Source organism: Chrysochloris asiatica, unplaced genomic scaffold (assembly GCF_000296735.1).
Source record: "Chrysochloris asiatica unplaced genomic scaffold, ChrAsi1.0 scaffold00078, whole genome shotgun sequence".
Classification (NCBI taxonomy): Eukaryota; Metazoa; Chordata; class Mammalia; order Afrosoricida; family Chrysochloridae; genus Chrysochloris; species Chrysochloris asiatica.
In genome coordinates this window covers 6,904,102-6,910,780 of record NW_006408596.1, presented here as the reverse complement: position 1 = coordinate 6,910,780, position 6,679 = coordinate 6,904,102, and the positions used below count along the sequence as shown (strand labels likewise).

At 41.1% G+C, this 6,679-nt stretch overlaps 1 pseudogene; it reads left to right on the top strand.

Moving 5' to 3' along the window:
* Window positions 1-3,922: 3,922 nt before the first annotated feature.
* LOC102815848 lies at window positions 3,923-4,273 on the top strand (annotated as a pseudogene).
* Window positions 4,274-6,679: the final 2,406 nt, after the last annotated feature.

The following is a 6,679-nucleotide window of genomic DNA, read 5'->3' as shown; positions in this document are numbered from 1 at the left end:
CTTTAACCTGCAAGGTTGGTGGTTTAAGGCCATCAGCTGCACCTCAGAAACCCTATGCAGGATCGCTATGGGTTGGAACTGACGTGACACTTAACAACATACCCTATGTAGGGTCGCTATGAGTCAGAACAGACAGCACTTAGCAACAACATATATGGATAGTATATGTATATATGTATATATGTATATATGTGTATATGTATATATGTGTATATGTGTATATGTATATATGTATATATATAACTTTTATTAAGATTACAATATGCATTGAAGACTCATTTCTAATTATTACTTTTGTTTAACAACTTTAGGCCAAGAGAGAATGTCTGGTAAGACCTTAGAATTCACAACACCCAGGTACGAATTCAACGCCTTTTACTCACTAAATGTACACACTGTCGTGCAGAGTCACAGACTCAAAGACAAGACTTGGCTTTAACCATGGTTTTTCCTTTGGCTTTCAGGGAAACATTTCATTTCCACCCTGGGCGTAGTCTGCTCCCAGCTTCCTTGTGGTTGCTGTCTGCCTTTTGTCTCTGTGTTGGTGGTGTCAGAGCCAGTAACTATCTGTTTACAGTTTCAGACAGAAGCATTAATTGCCTTTTGAACCTCTCATTTTCTCCCTAAAAGCTCCTGCTTCATCATCTCAATTGTCTCGCTTGCATTTCTTGTTGCACAAAGAAAATTGTCTTTTTTTTTTTTTTCCCATGAAGGTTGACCACCTGCAAATCCTTATGTAGTCTTTCAAGAAAGAAAAACATGTAGGCAGCAAAATATTTGGCCTGGGCAGAGTTTACAGGTTTCTGCCACAACCCAGAAGCCTCTAGGTCAAATGTAGAGGCAGCCATGGGGTGGAAGGAAGAGCACTGAAATTGGAGTCAGTGTCATGTTTGAAACCTGGTTTTGCCACTCCCTTGCTGTGTGACCGGGGGCAAGTTACTTCATCTTGCTGAGCCTCAGTTTCCTCATCTATAAAGTGGGCATGATAGTACCTGCTTCACAAGGTTGAGTAATGTGGGTACTTGACAAAAGCACTTCCACCTGGAATAGAATCTGTATCCTTTATTTGTCTGGTATGGATTCAAATTAATATCAAAACCAACATTAATTGAGTACTTGCTATGTAGTCAGAGTCCCTGGTTGGTGTAAATGGTTAACATGCTTGACTGCTGACTGAAAACTGGGAAGTTCAAGTCCACTGAGAGCCACCTTGGAAGAAAGGCCTGGTGATTTACTTCTGGAAAATCAGCCACTGAAAACCCTATGGAGACATTCATAGGGTCACCATGAATCGGAATTTTCAGTGGTAATATACTTACAAAAAACCCTGTATTGTTCTATTCCCACCTATAAGGAAGGAGTTAGTGGATCACAAAGGGTAAGTAACTTGCTGAAATCACACAGCTAAGCGGCAAGACTGGGATTTGCACCCCATAGTTTCATTCCTCAGTCTTTTTTTTTTCCTGATCCATAGCTACAGTCTCCAGTGATGTAGTAGACACCAGTCATCTCCAGTGGAGGCCAGGCAGAGCCAAGGGCTGCGGTTGTTGCCTCCTGGGACAAGCCACAAAGTTCTGACTTGCCTGCCCTGCAGGTCACCTTCTGCCAAGTCATCTGAACGCTGCCCCGCAGAGAGCCCAGACCTGAGTCTAAAAAAGCACAGTGGGAATCAAAACATGACAGTTAGGCTTTGGATTACAAATCCAGGCCTGGACATTCATGCCCCTGAGGGATAATGAGAAAGAAGGGAAATCAGCAAGGTGGGGGTCCATGGAACCTAAAGGGAGGAAAGGGAGGAGGACCTATGCTCCCTACCTCCCCACAAGTCCTCAGTCACCCTCATGCAAACAAAGCACACCCTAACACAGACACGTACCTGTGTAGTCACATGCACAGTGAACATGTGAACCCATGCAAGCACATGTATGGCCCATATATGCTCGTACCTCCACCTTACCACCGCTGAATTCCTGGACTTAGCCAGACTCCATTAGTCAGCACAATGTGATGGTCAAGCACAGATGCGGACACCTGACTGTCTGGGCTTCAATGCTGGTTTTGCTGTGTGACTTGGGGCAAATTGTCTCACCTTTCTGTCCCACATTTCTCCATCTGTAAATACAGTAAACGCTGGAAAGTATGTAAGGTGGAAACCTCACTGTATGTGTTATATAATATATATACTCATTTGAAAATCCTGGTGTGGTGCTTTAAGATAAGTTAACCTCAAGGTCAATGGTTCAAATTCACCAGCTGCTCCTTGTGAAGGAGATCACTGTGAGTCAGAACCAACTTGATGGCGCTAACAATGACAACATATTTGTTTATCCATCACCACAACCCAGTGTGAAAGTTAAACGATGAATAAGGAAGACAGCAAAAGAAGTGATGCATTTGAATGATGTTGTTGGAGAAGAATATTATAAGTACCATGGCGTGCCAGAACAAACCAATCTGGTGTTAGAAGAAGGACAGCCAGAATGCTCCTTAAAAGCCAGAATGATGAGACTTGGTCTCTCATACTTTGGACATGTTATCAGGAGGAACCAGTCCCTGGAGAAAGACATGATGCTTCATAAAGAGGAGTTCAGTGAAAAAGGAGGACCCAATGAAGTGGGTTGACACAGTGGCAGCAGCAATGGGCTCAAAGTAACAAATGTGAGGATGGTGCAAGACCAGGCGGTGTTTCGTTCTGTTGTGCAGAGAGAGGGTCACTATGAGTTCAAACTGACTTACCGGGACCCAACAACAGCAACAACCCAACAGGCTAGATGTTTTCACAGTGAAACCAGTAGGAGCCAGAACTTGACAGGAGGAACTGTCTTGTTTTCTCCCCGGTCTTGCTCGTTTTCCACTTTTGACAGGATGCAGCCTTACCACTCTTATATCGCTTGTTTTAGTGAAAAATATTTTGAGTTTTCCTTCTCTGACACTATCTGTTACTCTTATTTTAGGTTTTATGCCACTTTGTATGATTTGGTAGGCTATTTAGGGGATCTGGAAATGTTCAAAAGTTTTTTTCTCATATAAGTTAATGGTGATTTCTTCTTCACTTTATACCATTCGGCTTATGAAAGTTTTTATAGGAATATTCTACTTTCAGATAGTGGGGAAACATGTATATGCGTATGTATTGGACAAGCTCTGGATTGTGGATAAGCACAAGGTCACTGGTTCAAACCCATTAAATGCTCCTCAGAAACCCTATACAGGGTCAATATGAATAGAACTGACTCAATGACACTTAGTAACGACAACATATATGTATGCATGTATGTATGTATATACATCATACAGCAGAGTGTTGGTGGCACTATAGGATAAGCACTGGACTACTTACCACAAGATTGGCAGTTCAGATCCACCAGCCATTCCATGGGAGAAAGATAAGACTTTCTGCTACCACAAAGATTTACAGCCTCAGAAATTCTACACAGGATTGCTATGGATCAGAGCTGACTCAATGACATCTAACAACAACAACATAATACATCATATTGCAAGTTATAGGCCAATGGTTAGCATGTGGTGAACAGTTTTTCCACCACTCCTCTGTGGTGGCCTGGTGTTGCTGTGATTCTGGAAACTATGGCACTAGTATTTCAAATACCAGCAGGGTCACCCATGTTAGACAGGTTTTAGCAGAGCTTCCAGACTAAGACAGACTAGGAAGAAGATCTGGGAGGCTGCTTCATCTCCCCAACATCGCCAAATTCTCAACCCCGCTGCTTGACCCATAGCTACCCGCCCCGTGTATTCCAGCCTCAGACACCACATTGTCAGACTAAAGCTCCCGGTGGAAGATCTTCCAGAGGATGTGTAAAGGCAGGAGCAACATGATCTTGGACAACTAGCAGCAGCAGGTGTTGTCCATGATGAATGGTCTCTATTTAATCTGATGACTGTCAAATCAGTCAGACTCATGTTTGACTGAGAGAACAAGGCTGTGGTGAATTTCGGGGAGTTCACTGGCATTTTGAAGTTCATCATGGACTGACAGAGCATCTTCTGCATATCTGGGATGTTTGACAAAAATGAACTCAAGCAGGCATTCTCAGGTTTTGGGTATCAATGTTCAAACCATTTCATAATATCCATATTTGGAAGTTAGACAGATAGGGAAGAGGGCAGATTGCCTTTGCCAATGTCATCTAAGCCTGCATTGTGTTACAGAGACAGAAAGACATATTTCACAGCTAAAGTTGCAAACCAGAATAACTGGATCCAGGTATCCTACAAGCAGTACCTGTCCATGGTGTTCAGAGTCACATGACCTTGACCTCTGTGAGGAGCAAATAGACATAGTATATCTTTCACTATCACTCCATTTGAGAAGGAACATGTGGTGGTTAACATTCTGTGTCAATTTGACTGGGCCAGGATTCCCTGTAGTTTGGCTGTTGATAATTAACTCTATGATGATTGTCTATGAGCATCCAGTCAATTGAAAGAATACTTCCTTGGGGGGTGTGGCCTGCTCCCAATTTAATGGACATGTAGAAAAGGCTCCTTTTCTCTTTTCCACTAGGGACCTAGAAATCTACGATTGTGAGTCATTTTCTGTTCTTTATATATTTACATATATAAGTTTCGCTGGCTTTGCTTCTCTAGAAAACCCGGCCTAAAGCAGATAGTAATGCAGTTAGATGCTGCTCTTGTTTAATTTTATATAATTGTTGCTGTTGTGTGTCATGTCAGTTCTGACTCATAGCAATCCTGTATAGGCGGTCCGATAACAGATGGTGAGTTTCAACTGCCAATGTTACTGTTACTAGTCCAGTGCTTATCCGATAGCGCCACCCCAGGATTAGTTAGACATATATAAATATGCCTACTATGAAGTCCAGGAGCTTTGGTAGTGTAGTGGTTACAAATTGGGCTGCTAATCTCACAGTCAGCAGTTCGAAACTATCAGCTGTTCTGCGGGAGAAAGATGAGGCTTTCTGCTCCCGTGAAGATTTACAGCCTGAACCAACTCCACGGCACATAACAACAACAATAACAACTATGAAGTCCAGTTAATACGACTATTATTCAAATTTGTGCACCAACCACTAATGTCAAAAATAAAGAAATTGAAGATGTGTACCAACTTCCGCAGGCTGAAATTAATCAACTATGCACTCAAGATGCATTGATAATTACTGGTGATTGGAATGTAAACACTGGAAACAAAGAGAATGAATAGTTGGAAAATATAACCTTGGTTATAGAAATGACACTGAAGATTAAATGATAGAATTTTGCAAGACCAACAGTTAATTCATTGCAAATACCTTTTTTGAACAACACGAATGGTTACTAAATATGTGGACTTCACTGGGTGGAATCAAATAGATAACATCTGTGAAAAGAGATGCTAAAGATGCTCAATATTATGAGCTGAAATCAAGCCAGGGAATGATTGCAGAACACACCATCAGTTGCTCATATGAAGTTCAAGGTGAAGCTGGAGAAAATTTTAAAGCCCATGAGAGTCGAAGTAAAACTTTGACTAAATCCCACCTGAATTTAGAGACCATCTCAAGAATAGATTAGAGGCAAAGAACACTAATGACTGAAGACCACATGAGTTGTGTGGTGACATCAAGGACATTACACATTAAGAAAGCAAAGGGTCTTCAAAAAGACAGATAAGAAAAAAGACCAAAATGGATGTTAGAGAGGACTCTGAAACTTGCTCATGAATGTAAGGTAGCTAAAGGAAAGGAAAAAATGATCTAGTAAAAGAATCATAGGGAAATTTTCAAAGGGCAGCTTGAAAAGCTTAAGTACAGTGTTATAATGAAATGTGCAAAGATCTGCAAAGAACCTATTTGACATTTCTCAAGCTTAAAGAAGTGGAAAAAGAATCTAAACCTCTAGTTGCAATGCTGAAGGATTCTATAGGCAAGAAAACTGAAAGTTACAGGAAGCATCAAAGATGGAAGATTCACAGAAGATGGAAGGAATTCACAGAGTCACCATGCCAAAACGAATTGGCTCAATATTTAATCATTTCAGGAAGTAGTATATGATTCAGAATCGATGGTACTGAAAGAAGTACGCACTACATTGAATGCATTGGCAAAAACAAGGATCCATAAATTAACGAAATAGAAATTGAAATGTTTCAACAAATCGATGTAGCACTGGAAACACTCACTAGATGATAACAAGAGATTTGGAAGACAGCTACCTGGCCAACTGAATGGAAGAAATCCATATTTGTGCCCATTCCAAAGAAAGGTAGCCCAACAGAATGCAGAAATGATCAAACAATATCATTAGTATCACATGCAAGTAAAATTTTGCTGAAGATAATTCAAAAACAGCATCACCTGTACACAGACAGGGATCTGCCAAAAAATTCAAACTCAATTCATAGGATGTGGAATGAGGGATATTTTTGCCGATGTCAGATGATTCTTGGTGGAAAATAGAGAATACCAGTAAGATGTTTAACTGTGTTTTACTGACTATGCAAAGGCATTAGACTATGTGGGTCACAACAAATTCTGGATAACATTTCGAGGATGGAGATTCCAGAACTCTTCACTGTGCTCATGTGGACCCTGTGGCAGTTGTTAGAACAGAACAAGGAGGTACTGCATAGTTTAAACTCCAGAAAGGTGTGCGTCAGAGTTGTATCCTTTCATCAAACTTGTATCCTTTCATCAATCTGTGTGCTGAGCAAAAA